The 22,307-nt window shown below is 46.0% G+C and overlaps 1 protein-coding gene across 1 annotated transcript in view; it reads right to left on the reverse strand.

The window, feature by feature from the left end:
• Kcnj15 (potassium inwardly rectifying channel subfamily J member 15) overlaps window positions 1-21,990 on the reverse strand; it is a 41,898-nt gene extending 19,908 nt beyond the window's left edge. Inside the window, exon 1 of the mRNA XM_032900375.1 lies at window positions 21,918-21,990. The gene's annotated coding sequence lies outside the window, so the exon portion shown is untranslated. The remainder of the gene's footprint in view (window positions 1-21,917) is intronic.
• Window positions 21,991-22,307: the final 317 nt, after the last annotated feature.

Here is a 22,307-nt window from a genome sequence, read left to right on the forward strand (position 1 = left end):
AGCTCTCCCATCTGTCCCTGTAGGAAGGGCCTTGGGGGAAACCTTCCTGAAGAGAAGGCTTTCCCTCTACGAGAACGTTAAACTTGAAAGCATCATTTGTACAGCACTATGCAGTGTTACAAAAAGATCCCGTACTCAGCAACTCTGTCCAGCACTGGCTCTGATCTAATCGCTTTCCTTCTGGGGAATATAGCTGGAGACTGAGGTCTTGACCATGCCCGTTCACACTGCTCCTGTGGGGCTCACACAGAGCTGGGAGTGCTGAGTCAGGGTAAGCTGATTTGACTTGGTTGCTCTGACCAGTATTCTCCATAGAACTCACTGTATGAGAGGACTCCCACTGCAGGGGGAGGGCACATAGGTCCTCTTCATTCAAAATGAGAGACGCATCAGAGGCACACTCACACTCACACACACACACACAATATATATATATATATATATATATATACACATACACACTCACACACATACCACACACATACACACACATACATACACATTCATACGCACAAACACATACAGTACACATAAACACACACAGTACACATACATACACATTCATACACACAAACACACACAGTACACATAGACACACACAGTACACATAGACACAGATACATACAGCACACACAGACACTCATACACACATACAAACACATACACATTCATATATACAGACACATTCATACACACAGACACATTTATACATACAGACACACATAGTACACACACAAAGACACACAGTACATACACAGACACACACAGAGACATGCACACACACATACACATACATACACATACCACACACACATACACACATACCACACACATACACACCCAGTACACACACACACACTCACCACACACACACATATACACACACACATACACATACACACATTCCACACACACATACACACATACCACACACACATACACACACATACACAAACACATACCACACACACACACACACACACTGAATGAATCAAATCTCTTAGTAGTTCATGTTTGTGTGTCCCTATTACAGTTTTCCAAATATTTTGTCATGTTTATACAGATTTCTTAATTTCTGAGCCAGCTTGCATTATGCAAAAGCAGTTGAAAAACCCTTGCTCTCATGGGTATGTGCGAGTGTGTTTATATGTGTGGGGTTGCATGTGCACTTGTGTGCAGGTGGACATGGAGGCCAGAGGACAGCCTGGCTTGTGGTTCCTCAGGAACATACCTTGGCTTTTCAGGTAAGATCTCTCATTGGTCTAGGGCTTGCCAAACAGTCTAGGTGGGTTTGTCCCCTCCCCCAAACCTTCCCCTTTCTGCCTTCCCAATACTGAAACTGTGAGCCACCCTGTCTGGCTTTTTATGTGGATTCAAACTCTGGGGAATCAAACTCAGGTCCTTAAGCTTACAAGGTAAAGGACTACACCCAAGCCCGACATGTGAAGTTTCAAATACTGTATATGCTCTACTGCGGAAAAGTGCCATCAAAATTAAGGCCACGGTTTATAGAAGCTGGGGCAACCCAGCAGAACTCTACCCAGTGTCTGATGTCAGAGAGTGATGCCGAAATGGACAAAGGCCAAGAGCAGTGGACCTGGTGGAAGAACATTAAGTTTACCGGTTGAACTGAGTTAATGCTTAAAGAAAACCTGGTTGTCAGAGCCCACATTCTTGCTGGGATCGGTTCTTAGCCCCGTTAGCAGACAAGATACCCAACTTTGGAGCTAGCCCTGGGAATGGGACTGTGGTTGAAAAACCGTGGCAGCGCCTCCATGGTGTGTACCCTCACCTCTTCCTGTTGGTCCTGTCACTGCCAGAAACAACAGACCATGAGATGAAAAGAAAATTTAAGATGCCTGCTTTCAGCAACTGCCAGTAAAGGGAAGGGGAGGAGCCACGCTTTTAGCAGAACACTGACAGACTCTGCTTAGTGCTCTCTCCGACCTGGGTCCTTCTGAAGGGAGCTGTTTCGCTGCCTTTGCCGGTCAGTCTTCTGACCTTTCCAGGTGTTTGTTTTTAGTTGATTTCACAGAATGAACTTGGTGATCCCTGGACAACTGACAGCGCCTCTCTCTATTTCCGCATACTTCAGTTCATCTCTGGTTGTGTGTAGTTCTTGTGAAACCCCAACAGGTTCATACTTGAGGTCTCTATCTCAAGTCATCTTCCTCTTAGAATGCAGTGAGACTCCAGCTCACCTAGACTACGTTCACTTAGTCTAAAAGCCCCAACTGTCCCCATTACTCAAAGCTTTACCCCTGGCCTTTTAAACATGGATCTGTGGCAGACCCCTTCTGTCTATCTGTGGTTCTAGAAAATAGTTGTGCCAAATTATTGAAGGAGTTGCGACAAGGAGGGAAACCATATGCATCAGTATAGAAGCAAGCACTTCAGTCCTCAGCACTTAGGGTAACAAGTAGACGCAAGGAGAGCCATGCTCAGGCTGTGTGGGCCGGAGACTGGGATCAATGAACTGGGGGAGGCTACAGCCTTCAGTGGGGCATGGCTCTGTGACTCTTCAGTCCCACAGATTCAGAACAGGGCTTGGCATGTGTGCACATTCAAGTTTTGCCCTTGGAACTCTCTACACTTTACATTTTAAGTTTTCTTACGCATTCTTACACTTTAACATTTATATTTTAACACTTTCTTTCCACGCTTAACATCTCACACCCTCTCTTAGTAGAATCTTCTAGTGCAAAACCCATTAGCTTGTATTTCTTTGATCCAGTAGTGTCACACGTGAGATTCTCGTCTCAAGTTCTCTTTAAGAATGTTCTGCACGATTGGGAAAAGATCTTTACCAATCCTACAACTGATAGAGGGCTTATATCCAAAATATACAAAGAACTCAAAAGGTTAGACCACAGGGAGACAAATAACCCTATCAAAAAATGGGGTTCAGAGCTAAACAAAGAATTCACAGCTGAGGAATGCCAAATGGCTAAGAAACACCTAAAGAAATGTTCAACATCTTTAATCATAAGAGAAATGCAAATCAAAACAACCCTGAGATTTCACCTCACACCAGTGAGAATGGCTAAGATCAAAAACTCAGGTGACAGCAAATGCTGGCGAGGATGTGGAGAAAGAGGAACACTCCTCCATTGTTGGTGGGATTGCAGACTGGTACAACCATTCTGGAAATCAGTCTGGAGGTTCCTCAGAAAATTGGACATTGAACTACCTGAGGACTCAGCTATACCTCTCTTGGGCATATACCCAAAAGATGCCCCAACATATAACAAAGACACGTGCTCCACTATGTTCATAGCAGCCTTATTTATAATAGCCAGAAGCTGAAAAGAACCCAGATGCCTTTCAACAGAGGAATGGATACAGAAAATGTGGTACATCTACACAATGGAATATTACTCAGCTATCAAAAACAATGACTTTATGAAATTCATAGGCAAATGGAGGGAACTGGAAAATATCATCCTGAGTGAGGTAACCCAATCACAGTAAAATATACATGGTATGCATTCATCGATAAGTGACTATTAGCCCAAATGCTTGAATTACCCTAGATGCACAGAACACATGAAACTCAAGAAAATGCGAATGCTTCACTCCTTCTTTAAAAGGGGAACAAGAATACCCTTGGCAGGGAATAGGGAGGCAAAGTTTAGAACAGAGGTAGAAGGAACACCCATTCAGAGCCTGCCCCACATGTGGCCCATACATATACAGCCACCCAATTAGATCAGATGGATGAAGCAAAGAAGTGCAGGCTGACAGGAACCGGATGTAGATCTCTCCTGAGAAACACAGCCAGAATACAGCAAATACATAGGTGAATGCCAGCAGCAAACCACTGAACTGAGAACGGGACCCCCATTGAAGGAATCAGAGAAAGAACTGAAAGAGCTTGAAGGGGCCTGAGACCCCATATGAACAACAATGCCAAGCAACCAGAGCTTCCAGGGACTAAGCCACTACCCAAAGAGTATACATGGACTGACCCTGTGCTCCAACCTCATAGGTAGCAATGAATATCCTAGTAAGAGCACCAGTGGAAGGGGAAGCCCTTGGTCCTGCCAAGACTGAACCCCCAGTGAACGTGATTGTTGGGGGGAGGGTGGTAATGGGGGGAGGATGGGGAGGGGAACACCCATATCGAAGGGGAGGGGGAGGGGTTAGGAGGATGTTGGCCCGGAAACCGGGAAAGGGAATAACAATCGAAATGTAAATAAGAAATACCCAAGTTAATAAAGATGGGAAGAAAAAAAAAGAATGTTCTGCACACTACAGTCTCGGCGGTCCCTGTAAGGCCATCGGCTGTCTAGCTCTGCAGAGTCCGCTATCTGTTAGTCAAAGCCTCACTCCTGAGCTTTTGAACATGGCTGGGAGACCCTCCCATTGTTGACCCTTCTGCTGGCTTTGGCACCAGGCACTCCTCAGTCTGCTGCCTATACAAGCCAGGCAACGCACAGATGTCCCAATGTGCTGGCCCTTAGTAATGGATGCATGTTACCACAATCGGCCTTCTGGAAAACCCTCGCTTTCCTGATTTTTCAGATTTTGTTTTGAGACACTGATCATGGTGGGGAGGTGCTTTTCTTAGCTGTGGGGATAGGTTCAGTGCTTTCCCTCCAAGTTTGACAGTGTGTTTTATCTCCTAAACACTTAGTTCAGTATGTGGAATTGCCTGTAATCATGCCTGTATTAATAAGGTAATTAGAAATATGACTGGGGAGTGGACATGCGTCCAGCACCATGTTGATAATGCAGATAGTTTTAACTCCAAATATCAGAATGACTTGTGAAACTCTGATACATATAAGTAAACTGGGGCTCAGATAAAGAGTTCGCCTGAGATCATGTCTAGACCATGGTCTGTCTCACTCCAAAGCCCTCCCTCCATCACAGCCCAGAGGTTTTCACTGGAGCTGTGCTACATGTGCCTGGGCCCAGGACACAGCAGGGCTGAGGTGTGTGTTGAGTACATGCGTATGTGAGTAAAAGAAAAGGAACTTGAGCTCACCTTGAGGAGTGTCAGCCCAAAGTCTTAGAATTATGCTCCCACACATCCACTGCAGTTAGGAACGAAATCAGGGGAATGTCTGCCTCTATACCACACGTACTCTTTGCTGATGGAAGATGTTAGCTTTCCCTGGAGAGGACAGTGTAGAGTCCTCAGAGGGGAGGTCGTGAACCTTTTTCCTGAAGCTACTCTTGTTTCATGTTCTCTGAGCAGCCCCACTCACACAAGCCAGAGCAGACATCCGTCCCGGCCTCCCTTCCTTAGGAGCCACTGGCCGGCAATCTCCCATTTTACCTCCTGCATGATGCTGTTTCCAACCTTGCTCTTTTGAGACTGTCCTGGTACAGGCCCTGTGCTTCCTCTCTGCAAATCATTTTAATATATTGCCCACTGTTCCTCTGGCTTCAACTGACCTGCTTCGCGCCACTCCCCCTTTATAATCAATGTTTCTAAAATGCACAAAACAATTTTTCAAAGTGAGGACCTGTGTGTGGGTGGGATCTGCAAGCTCCCATTCCATTCTTCCCCTGCATCAAGCCTCATGGCTCCACAGTTTCTATTTGATGAACTCTGACCTTCTGAACCCATAGTTTGGGTCTCTTACTTCTACTCCCCTACCATCTGGACCACGTCTCTGGCGTTGCCTTTCTATCATCCTCACTTCAATGAGCATGAGCTGCTCTCAGGGCCTGTTGCAGTCCGGGACACCTTGTCTTTCTATTGCTACTTGTCCTGCTGCCTTGCCTAAATGAAATGCCAACCATTGTGATATCACACCCCTTTAAGCTGCAATCAGTGCTTGCTTTCCCTGACTCCCAGTGCAAAGTCAGTGAAGAGTCCTTCTTCCCATTCACAACTAAGAAGTGTGACCACCTTTACTCCTGTACCCGATACTCCAAAGCCTTGTGCACTTCCCTTCTGCATGGCGGAGAATCCATACTTCAGGGATGTGGGCTGGGCTGAGTTCACCTTGTGCTCTTAGCAACAGAGCCTCTTGCACAAGCCAGGTCTTCGGATCTGTTTTTATGACTCATGACTCTAGAAATGTGTTAGCACATGAACCAGGAAGTGAATTACTAGTCAGTTTATAAGATGAAACATGAATGACCATCAAAAGCATGATTAAGAATACATGAGTGATTCCTATGCCCTTATCATTCATGCAAAGTCTTTTAAGTGGCTGACATAGATATGTTCTGTGCTTGAACACTGTTCTATTTCTCTGAAAAAGGAGTCTCCACAGTTAAAATCCTCTGGATTAAGAAGAATGTATTTTTATTTGTCTTGACTCAGACACTCTTGAAGGTGTCATTGGTGTTCTGAGGAAACATGTGCACATTCCAGGGTAGGTTCTCTTGCCAAGAATGTTAAATTTCGTAGGCTGTTTTTGATCAGAGGTTTCCACTGGAGAAAGCAACAACCTTCACAGGCGTACCAACTCATCATTCACCTAACTCACCCCTAGTGAAAGCACACATACAGAAAATACTGCTACACTTACCAGTGGCCATTGAAACAGCCTTATTAATAATACATTTAAGAAGCCCAAGAGTTCAACTTGGGAATCATGGCAAGGTCATGGTCAAGGGAGAAAAGAATTATGGATCTGTTGGATGTGTTTCTCTTAATATCCTTCAATTCTTTCCACTGCGCACCAAAGTGTCACCTTTCATCTCTAGCATTTGCTTCTTAAAGTCACCCCTAGTCATTAGAAATGGGACCTAGTTTCAAATATACTATTCTCATCCTCACTTTTAAAAAACTCTAAGAAGATGGTGAGGTAGGTAGAAATCTAATAAACTATTTACAATTGAAAACTATGAATAAATTTTTGAGCTATTATCCCTGCCTCAAACTTATTTCCCAATTAGTCCTAGCCACCAGAACATTATTCATTTGTTTGCTCATTCATGCTGCAAGAATTTAACACTTTTTTTGTCTTTTAAGCATATAAAGATGAGTATGATGAGGTTCAAGCACTCAAACACATATCAATCACTAGAGGAGATGATGGGTATTACATTGCTTTTCTTTTATACCCAACACAACAGATCCCTGTATATTACATTGTTTTTATACCCAGCACAACAGATCTCTTAACATTGAAGTAGTTCTGATTTACTCATGGATGCTTATCCATTTCAATGATAAAATTCAATATTCCCTGGTTCATGTGTTTCACTCATTCCAAAAGATTGTGGGCAAGAACAAGGATCTGGTCTTCACATCTACATTTCCTATGTGTGACATAGAGTTGGCTGGGTGCACTTGAATGAATGCAATCAATAGAGAAGACTGAGTGTTTCCAGGAAAAAGTCAGATGAATGTCAATTCAAAGAGTCAAAAAAGTGTTAGTAAATTTCCTGTAGTAAGGAAGAAACAGGAGATTGCTAACAAGGGAGAAATCACCAGGCAGAAGTGTGGTTTGGTGAAGAATGGTCAATGTTCTCCTTTGAACAACCACACAGAGGCTTTTCAGATGTGATAATGTATTGGTTCCAGCACAAGCCAATCAAATCAGACTTTTCAGAAGGAGCATGTGCTTGAACCCAAGTCTTGCTCATTTTTAAAAATCTCCTAATTGGTTCCTAATGTTTCTTTATAGTTGCAAATCACTTGGGTACCACAAAGGCAGAGCAAGACCAGGTTGTGGATAGCCTAGTATTGAATTTTGTAAGGGGATGGAGGTCAGACTGAGAAGTTTTAGCTTTTGCAGAGCAGAAAGAATGAAGGTTGGTGTAGTTGGGTGGACTGAGGCCAGGAGAGTGCCCATGGGAGATTATCTGGAGGATTTTGAACTTGGATGAACAGTGCATGAGTCCAGGTTGATCCTCACCTTGGTTTTCCATCAGGTAAAATTCACATGGCTGTTATGTGTGAAGAGGCGGTGGGTGACTAGAAGTGGGGAGTATTCTGGACTTGCTGCTTGGCTGGAGAAACATGGAAGAAAGAGTGAATTCCAGGGTTGATACAAGCCTACTGGCTGCTTGCACCAACAGGGAGGAGGAGGAGGACTTCCCAGAGAAGGGTCAGAACAAGAGCAGTGATATGGTCGTAAAGTTTATCCAAATAGAGAAGACGGCAATGGATAGGACCCAGAGGTCGAGGGTTTGATGGAGGATGAAAAGGTGCTAATGTTCACAGAGGTAAGCTTTGGAGAGGAAGCGTCACCCGCTTCAGTGAATAAAGCCACTACACACACACTGATGCACAATTTAGACACTGGGGTACAATGGACAGGCAAGGTGTTTGCTCCACGGGGTCTACGCTCCTGTGAAATGATCACATCATGCTGAAGAGAGATGGGGATGTAGCTCAGTTAGAGGAGTTCTTGCCTAGCATGACAAAGCCCTGGGTTCCATTCCTAGCACCACAGAAATTGGGCCTGGCAATGTGTCCTGATTCTGGAACTTGAGTGGCAGAGAGAAGAAGTTCATAGGTGCAAAGTCATCATTGACTACACAGCTAGCTTGGGGCCAAGCTAGGTTACACAGCTAGCTTTTGGGGCCAGGCTAGGCTATATAGCTACCATGGGGCCAGCCTAGGCTACTTTAGATTCTGCCCCAAGACCAATAAAGTAGACAAGAACTCACACTCAGATTTGTGAATACAGGTGCTTTGGTGGAAGAAGGCTGAGGGAACCAGGACAATGGACCCATCACAGGTGGGAGGTGACAAGCCTGAAGAAAGGCTTTGGCCAGGATCAGGATCCTGCAAGGTTCCCAAGTGTGGGCTTGTGTTTTGTTCCACCTGTTATTTCACATAGAGCGAGCAGCCTGGATCTGCTGGCTGAGTATGGAAGAAGTGAGTCCCCTGTCTGGGGTGCCACAGACCTTAATGGTAAAGGTCACTGTCAAAGGAGATTGCAGTCCTCATGTCAGGAGGATAAACACTTGCAAGCCACAGAAGGCGGCTTCTTGGGGTCACAGCTCACTCATGGGCTTATGTAATCTCTAACAGAGCACACAGAGGAGCCTACTGGCCTGCTAGCTGGTTTGGGAAGAGCTATAATTTAGCATCACTGCCCAACAATTACTCTCATTTTCCTCATCTGTAAAATGAGAGGTTTAGATGAAATGACCTCAAGGTTGTCTTCCAGCCTGGTTCACGGCAAAGGTGAAATTCAGAGAGTTCCCTGACATCTTTAATGAGTTTTGAATGCTTAACTATCTACATTCAAACACGCAGTATCGGAGCAATATCCTCAAAGCTCCAGGCTTTAGGAACCTGCCCGGTTTAAAAAATAAATCGGTGTGAAAATAAACAACCTAAACTCTGCTGGGAGAAATCCCTAGGGGTCTGGAGAATTGACCATGGTAATCCATACGTGATAGATTGGACATTGAAACAGACCTTCTAGAAAATGATTAGGAATGCCTTAACTCAAGGTGTCATATCACTTTGTGAATACTAAGAGCAGAGAGGCTTCTCTCCTGTTAGGATACTGAGGTAATGTGACTCCTCCAGGAGCTCAGGTGGACCCAGAGCAATGCACAGACATTCTCCTTTAACTTTCTTAAACATTGGAACCAAGGGCTAGAGAGATGACCCAGCGATTAGGAGCATCGGCTGCCCTTCAGGGAACACAGGTTTGATCCCAACTATTAGCCACCACATGGATGGTGCCTTCATTTCAAGTGGATTCAACACCTGCTTCTGGCCTCCACAAGCACTGCGCGCATGCGCGCGCGCGCGCGCACACACACACACACACACACACACACACACACACACACGGTGCACAGAGATACATTTAGGCAAGATACTGAAGTGCATGAAATAAAATATCTTGAGATAAAATATCTTTTTAAAATTAAGAGGTAACCAAGTTTTCATGAGCTAATCTACATGTCCAGGCCCATAGTGCCCTGAAAGGCACACAGGAAGTCTGTACCAAATGATGACAGAAGTTAGTGATTGTGGGTATTGAGGCATAATACCACACAGACTCATCTTTCCCAATAGAAACATAGGAGAATTCTGCCTAGACCGGCTTTCTAGGGCCACATTGCAGCTCGCTTCACTTCAAAGCAAGATGTGGTGGCAATGGTCCTCAGAGGATGGACTGCCCTGGATACTCTGGGCCCCAGCCCACTGTCTCCAAATGAGAGCAGACTTGTCTAAAGTCACTGGCCCAACCCTCTTCCAGTAGGTGTCTCTCCATCTTTTGGATGACCCAGCAGGTAGCCTTCAGTTCCTGCTTCCAGGTTTCTGTCTTGGCTTCTCTTTATAAAGAACTATAACCCGGAAGCCAAATAAACCTGTTGATAAATACTGAAAAGCACCCAATTCTGGAGCAGAGGTAGACCCTGCAAGGGAAAGCAGGTTCCACTGCAGCCAAGCACAAAGTGTCACACGTCCTCCATCTCCTGGGAAGGTATCTACCCCAAACACACTCAGAGGCAGACACGGTGACCACTAGTCGCAGACGCATCACAGACACATTGCCATCTTGCTCAGCCTAGAGAGGATAAGATTCGGGGACTGCAAGAATTGGTCAGGCTTTATGGGGCTGGAAAATCAGAGCCTGGGCCAGCCTGGGGAAATGGATAATGAGGTGCTAATAGGAAAAGCAAAGACTGGCTTTCCCGGAAGGGCCATTGCAATGAGGTGGGACAAGAAGCCTTTTGCAACTGAACGGGACCTCACAGGGAGAGGCAGCACCAGAGTGAGGGTCAAGTTGAAGGGCTGGAGGTGAGAATTTGGAGAGAAGCAGGCCACACTGCTCAACCCTCCCAGCAGCTTCCGCTAGCTATGATAGTAGGTGCCTTGGAAGCTCAGGTTCAACTGATGCGTGCAAGCTGTTGGTGGTTAGCCTCTTTGTGGTTCCCAGGGTAGCAGAGGGGCTCCTGAGAGCAGGAGGTACGTGATGTTCCCTCTCCTCTCATTTCCAAAAGCCTTGAGGTTTCTCTCCATCCCAACTCGAGCAGAATGCAGCCAGTTTATAGTTTATGGGGGTTTCCTGCACACCCATCCACGTTTTCCACTGAGGTCTGTGCTTTTTCCTAGACCCACCCGGATTCCAGAGCACGGCTCAGTTGCTCGCCAAGTTTAGACTCTTTGTTTCTCCTTTCCAACTAAAGCACAGGAGAGTTACCTTCTCGGGGCTTCTGTGTATTCTTCACAGACAAAAAAGGTTACTAAGTAATTAGAAGAATAACATTTAACTCACTTTACGTGGTAAATAACTGTGTCTCTAGAAGTAAGCCAGGGAACCGGTTCTCTTCCATCTCAGGTCTTGTTTGTCAGTTTCGTGGCTATGTAGTATGATACTGTGGGGTGTGTGTGTGTGTGTGTGTGTGTGTGTGTGTGTGTGTGTGTGTGTGTGTGTGTGTGTGTGTGTGTGTGACAAACTTGGTGCCATTCCTCAAGCTGGTCATTATTGTTATCAGGTGAAACAGGGTCTCTCACCAGCTTAGAACACTGAGCGTAGGCTAGATTGGCTAATTAAGAGCCCCTAGGAATCTTCTCTCTGCCTCCCAGGTCCTGGGATTATACGTGTGCTACTATGCCCTGAACTTTTTGTTTCTTCATGAGGATTCTGAGGACTAAACCCATGCCCTCATGTTTCAAGGCAAGCACTTTACCAACAAGCCATATCCCAGCCCTGCGATGGCCTTCATAGGTTAAGGGTACTTAAGGTTAAGATCTTTAAGGGTGGCAACTTAGAAACCAGAATTCAGAATTTCTTTATGAAATCATTTTTTGGGGGAGGGGAGGCGCAGAACCATTTAATAGGGGAATTGGTCCCTTGGAGGAGGAAGTTACGATTCATTTTTTGGTTATATAAAGCCATTTATTCCCTGTCAGTTCATGCAACACAAGATACATGACATCTTCATTAAAGTCATCACAGTCGGCTCATCATCCATGAGGTAAGCACTTCTTTGGGATTTTCGGATAGGGAAGGTGAGATAGCTTATCAAGATGAAGCTGTCTATGAGTGAGTGGGACCCTCCCTGGCCTTCCTGCTCCAATGTCTGCCTTCTGCCTGAAACTAACTCACAGAACATGCACACTGTCTGCTTGTTGAGCAGATGGTGGTGAGGGGAAGGCTGGGACGCAGAGTGACTAGGGAAGTCCATCCTCTGAGGACCACTTCCACCACACCTGAAACACCTTGGGTGCCTGGAGCCTGCACACCTGGAATCCACATCAGGAATGTCTGGATCCCAAGGATCAAGTCCTCTGCACGAGGCCAGGTTGCCTGTCTCATCAGAATGTGCCTCTGCTGCTCCTGCTCCGGTCCCTGCGGGGCCACCCCTGTCATCTCTGAAACTCTCTCATCTCTGCAGAATTCTAAACATGCTTGTCATGCATTTGTACTCTCTGTCCCGGCAGGAATTTCCCAGAATGTGCGTTACATGTTTGACTAACTTCAGTCTTTCTGTCCTTTCTTTCCTCCTTGCCTTCCTTCCTTCAAATGCATGTCGACATGTAGCCTAGGCACACTTTGACAAACCCCCATCCCTGTCTCTCAAGAGCTGGGAAGTTATGGATGGCCACATCTAGATCCCTTTCGACATATTTTTAAAAATAAAGCAAACAAAACTGTGGTTACTTTTTAAAGCTATCTGTGGAGTTTCCCAGTTCACTGTTGCTTATGCTCTGCTGAGATTGTACCTTGCTACGCCCGAGTACTGAGAATCCAGAAGGCAGACCCGCCAACAGGAACTGGAAGCTATGAGAGAGTCCGTGGCCCCGGGGAATTGGCACGAAGCTCCTGTTCTCATTGCCTCTGCATTGTGAACGTTCAGGTCCTGTCTGTGTTCAAAGGTCGCTGGTCTTATGAAGGAATTAACATGAAAGGTCTTGCTTTAATCACAGCAGTAATTAGCAAATTTGGACCCAGCAGTATCTTTCCTATTCTTTTTTTTTTTTTTTTAATTTATTGAAAACCCGTTCAAGAACAGGCTTGTTGTTCAGTGTCTTGGAAAACTGAAACGTTGTCCTGTGGCAAACGCAGGTACTCACACTCTTCCCCAAGACAGCTCCCCTGCCTGATGCCTGCAGCTGACAAGCAAGTGACTTGATCTCTCACTCTCTTTGCCTAACCTCCAAGGTTCCCTCTGTGAGGATCAGAAATGCTAGCCCATGTCCATTCTTCTGGGAGTCATGAGTCTATCAGGCCTGTTGGCTGACATCCCCTCTCTCCTGTCCCTTCTCCACAACAAATTCAAACCTGCATGGCCTGGCCAGTCCTGTTTCACTCGTATTTGTTCCTCTGGTGTATCTCCCCCCTCAGTTTTGGAGTCGATTCTGTTCTTCAAGACTTGTTTCAAATGTCCTAGTACCTTCCCCCAAACCTTTCCCCTTTGGCTTTTCCAAGCCCCCTATGAAGATCCCTCAATCAATTCTTGTCATGTTCTACATACACATAAACACACATACATACATACATGTACACATATATAAGCACATACAGACATACATGTGCACCCATAAACATATACACAAATATACACACATAAACATATGGACACATATACACATAAAAACATACATACATTTACTTACATACACCCACATAAACATATACACACATAAACACACACAGACATACATACACACATAAACACATACACACATAAACACATACACACATACATTCACTTACACACACACACAGATACACACACCAAATATGTAATTTTAAAATTTTAATAAAAAGGGCTATGTTTAATCATTTGACTAGATAAAAGATGGCTTAACTTTCAAGCTCTGGACAAGAATCTGCTCCAGGGAGGTCACTGAGCATCATAGCCTAAGTATTCAAGATACAAAGAGTACTTGATATAAAAATCTCATTTAACAAATATTTCTACCAACCATAGGAGTTGCAGATTGTGAAAAGTAAACAAACCATGACATAGAAAGCATCGTTTATGAAGCCTTCCCAGGATATTGGACTAGACAAGTTAATGCATAGTTACACGAATCTTTGCGCTCAGATGTGCATACTCTCATGAAGCCTTAACAAGGCCTGGGCTGCTCCCAGCCGGAACAAGAGGCATTTGATTGTACCCACAATAAACTAGTTCTTCAGACTCTGAGTCTGAAGGAGTATTTCATTCCCTAAATGGGAAAATCTAGAGAATTCTTTTTAACCTAAAATCTGGAAACCTCTGAGAACCAAATTCCTTTAACACCATGTACCCAGTACAGCCCCTACCAACAGGACATCTGTGGGATGTTCCTCCAGTAGGCTCCTGGGTATGTCTTGCCATGGATGGAGTCACCCCTTCCCGCCCCAGGCTACACTACATTCCTCTCTTCCATTTGCCTCCTTTCTTCCTGGGTCAGAATTGTCACTCACATCCATGCAGACCACGCATACATGCAGCCTACACATCCATGATGCTCACACATACACACAGCTCATACATTCATGAAGACCACAGATCCTTGCAGCCCACATATTCATGCAGACCACACATCCATGCTGCCCACACATACATGCAACCCACACGTCCATGCACCCCTCCTTCCCAAGTCCCTCATCAATCCAATTCCAGTAGCTAATCCATCATGCTGCAGTGTTCGCCAAGGGAGATAGAGTTTCAGTCACTAGTTCTCAGATGTGTATTTCAAAACACTTCATATGTGAAGTCTGTACTGGGATGGGTGGGGGAGGGCAGAGATGAGAAAAAGGCACAAAGAACATCTGTCTTCGTGTGGTGCACACAGACTCAGTAAGTGTGGCCCAAAGGAGTCCCCAGTTAAAATGGTGGGAGCACAGAGAAGAATCATTGCCAAAGAGGCTTCAGGCTGCAGAGTCGGAAAACCAGGTCATTATAATGTCAGTAAATTCCTATATACAGGGGTGGGAGGAAATTCTGGAAATTCTCTAGCCCCAGCTGTGTAATCCAGAGATGGTGTCTTCGTGCTGAGGCTAGATCTGAGTGTAAACAAGTGTGGGGAGTTTAAAAACAAACAAACAAACAAACAAACAGACAAACCCACCTCAGTGTGGGCACTTAAGTGCTATTCAGAAGGATGTACAGAAGCGGCTAAAGTTAAAAACATGCATAGCAGAGAATGAACATTATCTTTCAGAAGAATTTTAAAAAATAAGTATAAAATATTGAATGCAAAAGTAATTTCTCAAGGGTCCTGAGAGATGGCTCAGGTAAACCAAACATGGGGACCTGAGTTTGATCCCTAGATGCTGCATGATAGAATAGAGCATCTCCTGTAAGTTGTCCTTTGACCTGCACACAGGTCACATGGTACACACGTGTGTGCACACACATGCTTGCACACACGCAAGTATTCATACACAAAAGGAAGGAAGGAAGGAAGAGGCTCCTAAGCCAAAACCAAGATCTAGATTTAGCAAACCCCGAGTTGATTCCCAGATCCAAGCCCAAAGCTATGCTTAATTTGGAAGTCGCTAACAAGATTCTGCCACTGTGGACATTGGTGTATTTAATTCTGACTCATAGAAAATATCTATGTAACAAGTGATTTAATCAAATGAGTTCTTTGAAACTTTGAAACAAGGTAGATAAAGGGGAATAAATGACATTTTGGGTTGAGACAAAAACGTAAAATATGTTTCCTAGGGTTGACTGAACAAGTCCACTTTGCACTCTGAAGCACACCACTTGCAGGGATAGCTCAGTCCGAAATGACACAACTTATTGTAAGATCATGACACAATGTTCTCAGAAGGATCTCGCGACTCCTCGCCTCTCCACACCAATTACCATCTGCCCAAGTCTCCAATGGAGCCTTGTGAAAATGAGTCAGAGGAGTCAGAGGGTGAGAGGTCAAAGCAGGTTAACAGCAGAGAGTCACAGTTAATGGCCGCTCTGTTGTGGAGCTTGGAGATTTAATGTGGTAATACCCAGGCTTGGAAGGACTTCCGGATCCTGGAAACAAGGCTTGCTTGTTTCCTGTAGAGCTGGAGTTGCATGGGACCCGCCTTGGACTGTGCACACTAGCAGAACAGAGCAGGAAGCTCCCGATGTGATAGTGGACAAACAGGAGCAGCATCTGAGAGGGTTCCGGGCAGTCCCAGGAGACCGAATCTTCCATGCATAGGGTTAGAAGCTAGATTCCTGAATCTGCTGGTCAGAACGTCACAGCACTGCTTTGGATAGAATCATCTAACACCACGTGTATGCAATAGGAGCATTGGCGACATCTCCACACCACCATGCCAGCACTTAAAAGGCAGCTTAGAGGACTTGCCTCTTAGTCTTTATGCTTTATTTACTGATTTGCCTCTGAGACAGGGTCATGAGTTTCCTGGGCTGGCTTGAAACTCACTATGTTGCTGAAGATGACCTAGAACTCTTGGTTTTCCTGTCTCTACTTCCTGGGTATGAGGATTCCAGATTTGTGCTACCACACGCAGTTGGTGTGGTGCTGGGGATACAATTCAAGGATTTGTGTTTGCTAGGTAAGCACTCCATCCTCAACTGAGCTACACCATATAACAATTAGCGTTTAGTGCAGGCCTCTTAGAGTCATAGAAACTGGAGAGAAAGCGGTTAGAAGCGCTTGCAGAGAACCACAGTTAGGTTCCCAGCCCCACATCTCACCACCTGAAACCTGGAAAGGATGGGATGTCATCCTCTGGCCTCTGAGGATTGCACTCGAGTGCACAAACACACACTCAGGCATGGACATATATACATAATTATAATGTAAAGATAAATTCTTTTAAAAATTCAGACTCGAAGTGTGCGAAACAGGTTACTGAAAACAAAGTGTAGCTGTGTTAAGATGTGGTTAGCAGCCAAGTTGACCAGACTTACACAATTTTAGTTTTACTACTAAAGTTCCTCCAGTCTGTCATTTGAATGTGCCACACCTGTGTGGTGTAGCCTGCTAGCCATTTACAAATATTTTCCACAGACTTCTCAAAGTACAAAGAACCTGGCAGGGCTCTTACTTTGTAGTATTTCAGTATCCCATGCAGCCAGGAGCTTCCATTCTCCTATGCCTTCACAATTCCTAGCAGGTCTGCAGGGATGATTGACAGGAGGGTCCACCAAGATGTGAACTTTGTTTTTCTTAAAGTATAGGAATAGAAAGGGTAATTCTAGAAATTAAGACAGCAAAGTTTGGGCCTTGGCCTTGTGTGAAGGGGATAAGGACAGAGCAGATACCAGCCTACAAATACCTGACGTACAAACATCCACACAGAAGAGCGTTATTTGGTAGGCATGAGCTTAGCAAGCAGTCGTCCCAAGAAATGGCAGTTAACTGGTACGTGAAATCCAAAACAGCTCTTATTCACAGAAACTGGGGGAGAAGGAGGGTCCCAGCTACACTCAGGCATTTCAGCGAAGCAGCCGCTCAGAATTTATTGGAGAGCACAGGACTTGGTGATGAATGTGACATCATTCTGGGTTCTAGGCTCTCGACTGGCAAAGTCAACAAAAGAATCTTTGTGCCCTACGTTCCTGGGTTTCTGGGTAGAAAGTGTGCCAACATGGACTCAGGACGCATGTACTCTACTGTAAGAGGAATACACTGATTGCACCTTACCCTGAGGCCTGAGTGTGCCCTAAAGGGCCAGCCTTAAAATGGAAATCTGCCCTTGGTCACATGGCATCTCAGACAGGAAACCGGATGTTCAATCCCACTGGTGAGTAGACAAGCAGAGGCACAGGTCTGTAGTCTGTATTTTTGCCTATTTCCCAGGGCAGTCACTCACTGGGGGCAGCCAACAGTCACCATTCACACACAACCATCCATCCATCCATCCATCCATCCATCCATCCATCCATCCATCCATCCATCCTTCCACTCAGGAAACACGACGAAAGTCCAGAGTGGACTTAGGAAATTGACCAGACTCTAGCTACCGGCACGAACCCTCTTCATTTTTACGGCCACGGTTTTGAATTTATGTTCTTTAAGGAAAGCCCTGTGTTGTGTAGTCCTTGAGCTCTGCAGAATCTTGACCAGCCTCTGTTTGGGGGCAGTGGAAAAAATGCACGAGAATTCTGTAACTGTCAGCCTGACACCAAGGCAGCTGTGACTGAAGCAGGATCAAACCAGGCCTCCCAGGTCCTCTGAACATTCCTCACTGCCCTGCTCACCCAACTCACACTTCAGTGGCTCAGTATGTCTGGGCACTCAAGGGGCACAGCATTGCCCTGACCCCGACCCCTGACCCCTGACCCCTGGGTGAAGCAGGAGCATCTAGCTGTCACTGAGATCTTGAGCATCCTAGTATCAAAAATGGTTCTCCTGGCGTGCGTTCACTTTGAACTGTTAGGTCCTAGGGGAAACTCCAAGCAAGACTCAGTTTCTTCCATCACTAATTCTTCCCATGTTTTCCTCATTATGACCTCAGCTGGCATGGGGCACACGCATGCATTTCTACTTAACTGGTTCTTAACTGGGCACGAACCAGCTCTTGGCACCTGTGTGCTTTAAGCCCCAAATCAGAACCCTGCTTTCTTCTTGTGTGTCTTCTGAGGTGAGCATGACCAAGCCACCTTGATTCGTTCCTGTAGTATGGCCGGAATACCAGGACTGTACGGTAGGGTATAGAACATCAGGTAGAGAAGCACACGTAGCTCTGTGGTTCCGTTTTGGTTAACCCTTGGCTCACTAAATGAGTCTTCCTCTCTCAGAGGGAATGCAGGTAGCTGCATTTCTCTGATCTCCCTTCTTCAGAAGAAAGCACAGATGTGTGCGACTCTAAGTCCCTGAGGATGTGCGTAATCCTCTACACGGATTCCAGTCGTATTAGAATAGGAGACTCTGCTATACTTGTCTCTGTGAATCCGGAGAACACATTGCAAGCTAGCGTTTTTCTTAAGTTCATCCCTCTTCCTCCCTTCCCCCTCTCCCCCTCCCCCTCCCTCCCTGTCCCTCATCCCTCCCCATCCTGCCTTTTCCTACATGCGGGAGGCAGAAGGGCTTTGTGCCTGTTAAGCACTCTGAGCTGTGTGCTCTTGCCTTTGTAAGGAATGTCTGTGTCCCCCCCCCTTTTTTTCCATCTCCACAATCCAACATTCAGTCAACAACACTTCTTTCTGGAGTCCTTCACTAAGCATGGTAATCATTCTCTCCACCTGCTGCTCTCAGCCTTCAAAGGGGAGGGAAAGCTGGTTCCTTCCCCTACTTTAGTGAGGACCCGAGGACTGGCCTTTTCTGCATGGCTTTGAACTTCTGATCACCAAGCTCTCTTACCTGTCTGGGAACTGGCACCTGAGTGGCAGCAAGGTGCCAAGAAGTTTGAGTCACACCTGCCTCTTTGCAGGGCACAGTGTCCTTGAGAGGCGCAAGGCCAGGCCTGTCTATGGCTCACTTTGCTCCTGTGCCATGCCTGCCAACCCTCCTTCCAAGGAAATGGAGGTGGCTCTGAGGGAGGCAAATGTGAAGGGACAGGGACGGAGAGCCCAGGAAATTAGGCAGAGGTCTCTTTCTGCTTTGCTTCTTGCCTGCGACCACCAGAGTTAACTCTTCTTTGCTGGTGCAGAAAACAATATCAATTCTTACAGGAACCTCCTGGCTATTTTTACAGTGAAGAAAATAACTGTTTTCCCTTGAGAGACTGTAAATAAGGGCCCACATTCGCTGCATGGAAAGTGTGTTGCTTCTAGAAGAAAAACAGAAGGAGACCCTTCGCAGGCTCCACAGCTGCTTCTGGGCTGGCACTCTGTCCGCTCTATCACTGTCGCCGTGCCAACATTCAAATTCACTCTAGACTCGAGTTGGGACGCTGAAGGGATGCATTCACAAGGAGCAGTGACTTTCTGCAGGGCTCAAGCAGGTGGGCTGACTGCTTAGGACAGGCTATATCTGACGTTCATTGTGAAAGTCAGAAAAGCTTCCTCCATTTACTGCCTAAAGCCACATTGGGCTTTCTGGTCCTCAGCACATGCTGTCATAATAAAACATACACACGCACAAACACATACACAAACATACAAGAACACACGTGTGCATTCACATGTATCCATGTGTGTACATACAAGAACACACATGTGCACACACAAACACACATGTGCACATATTCATGTGTGCACATACAAGAATACACATGTATACACACACACACACACACACACACACACACACACACACAACATGCACAGATACATGTATGCCTCCCCTCTAACAAGCACAGAAGCCTTTTCAGATTTCTTCCTTGAAGGGAAGAGGCATGCCCTCAGCCCTGAGGGAAGGAGCCAAAAGGCCTGTTTTTTGTTAGTTCTGGGCCTGCTGGCAATGAGCCACCTGTGGGCTCCCTCTTTTGTCCCCCAAAAATGTGAGCTGTCTGCACTGGTTACAAGTGGGAGATGAGGACATTGGGGAGCAGCACTTTTGGCCAGGGATGTCGGTGGGAGGAAGGAGGCGGGTAAGAGGAGGGAGGGTTTCTTAAAAATGTATTCTCCTGAAGCCAGCAGGACTGCACACGCACTTCCCTAAGCCTGTTTCCCTAAGTCCCCCATGCCACTCAAGCGCGTAACTCAGGAGAGAGGCTTCCTTTGCTCCCTACCGAATCGCGTTTTCTTGGGTGGATGTTAGGACAACGGGCAATCTAGCTAAAGTTTGGCAGTCTCCAGCCATATGTGGGAATGCCACACATGACCTCTGGGTCATGTTCCACGGTCATTTATTCTACTTCTGGAGGGAGCTATTAGGAAATCAAACCCCAGGAAGGTTTGGGACAAGCATGGCCCTGGGACCCATGTGCCAGGTGAGTCTGTAATTAATTCTTCACCTGAAGTTTCCCTGGTACGACGTGTTCACCCGTGGATGGCATGTAAAATCACGTTCCAGTTTTATGTGACACTTTCCTTTGATTTTTTTTTTTTTAAAGCGCAGTTGTAAATTGAAGAGAATTTGTCACCTAAGGCCATTACTGATGGTGACCTGTTTGCTTAAACCTTCAGGAGAGAGGGCAGAACAGAAACGAGGGCTGAAGTAACAGGCTGCTCGTGGTGAGTGTGAGCGTTTGAGCGTGTGAGCGTGTGAGCGTGTGAGCGTGTAAGCCTGTGAGCTGAGATTGCCAAGGGGGAACTTTGGACCTGATTTATAGTCTTGACAGTAAGTTGAGGTTTGGGGTGGCGAATACATTCAGATTAAGGAAGGGAAGCTGAATGTTTAGATTTTTGGGGGGGTGGGGGCTTGGTTTGGACCTCAGTCTTCCAAAGTTAATTTCTTCGTTTGCTGTGAGCTTTCTAACCTGTGGCTTAAGGCAACTGTGAGCTAGAGCCCGGTTAAATGTCTAAGACACAAATTCTGACTCCCTTCAGGTGACTGAATGCAGAGATGAAGGACAGACAAAAGCAGGCTTTCCAGGGGCCAGTGGGGAGGTTCTGCCTGGTAATGCGGTAATGCGCTCATTAGTTGAAAACAGCCTAAATCCACATGAAATTATGTGTACACTGGGGAAAGCCTCTTTCTCCGTGGGACGTTGAACAAAGCGGTTTCTCCAGTCAGACTACTTCCACTCTGCCTCAGAAACCCACAGAGCCCTTTTTTTCTGCTGGGATAGGTGGCAGATTTTCAAATGTTTGGTTGAGGGATTTGCCTCACTTCTACCTAAACTGACTTCTCCACTGACAAAGGAAGCTGACAGCCAGGGAACTTAAGAAAACTATATAATCACCGAAAAACCAGTAGCCCGCTGGCTCCGACACGCACTGGCTCTCCAGACCCCTCACACCCTCAGCCCACTGGACAAAGTCGGTTACTTTTTCTTTTTCTGCAGACAAGGATAAAGCACGCTCCCTTTCCTTTGCCCCTTCATTAAGGAAAAACCTTTTCTCCCACATGTAAACGGCATTGTAAATACCCCCAGATAAGCCTGGCTGGCCTGAATGACTTAAGGAAGTTTTCTTTATTTTTAAAGAATCGCAATGTTTTCATTACCTTTGGAAGACAGGCTTTTCTGAAGCATCTCCACCATGCTGCGTGCCCCACGTTGACACACTCTCCGGCCTCTTACCTGCAGAGTGCCCAATGCGGACTCCTGGGTGGGCGGGAAATTAAGACCAGGCAAGGAAGTGATCCGGGGTGCCTTGGAAAGGTAGGTGCTGAGGGCTTTTCGAAGCGAAGAAGCACTCTTGGTGTTCACTGTCAGTCAAAAAACAAGTTCGTACAAGTTTCTGAGAGGAATTACCTGAGGGAAATGAAGAGAGAAAGAAGGAGATTGGAAGAGACTGCTGACAGGGGAAGGAAGGACAGAGAAGGAAGGGGGAGGGAGGGAGAGGGAGAAGGAGAGGGAGAGGGAGAGGGAGAGGGAGAGGGAGAGGGAGAGGGAGAGGGACAGGGAGAAGGAAAGGGAGAGGGAGAGGGAGAGGGAGAGGGAGAGGGAGAGGGAGAGAGAGAGAGAGAG

This window comes from Rattus rattus, chromosome 4 (assembly GCF_011064425.1).
Source record: "Rattus rattus isolate New Zealand chromosome 4, Rrattus_CSIRO_v1, whole genome shotgun sequence".
Taxonomy (NCBI): Eukaryota; Metazoa; Chordata; class Mammalia; order Rodentia; family Muridae; genus Rattus; species Rattus rattus.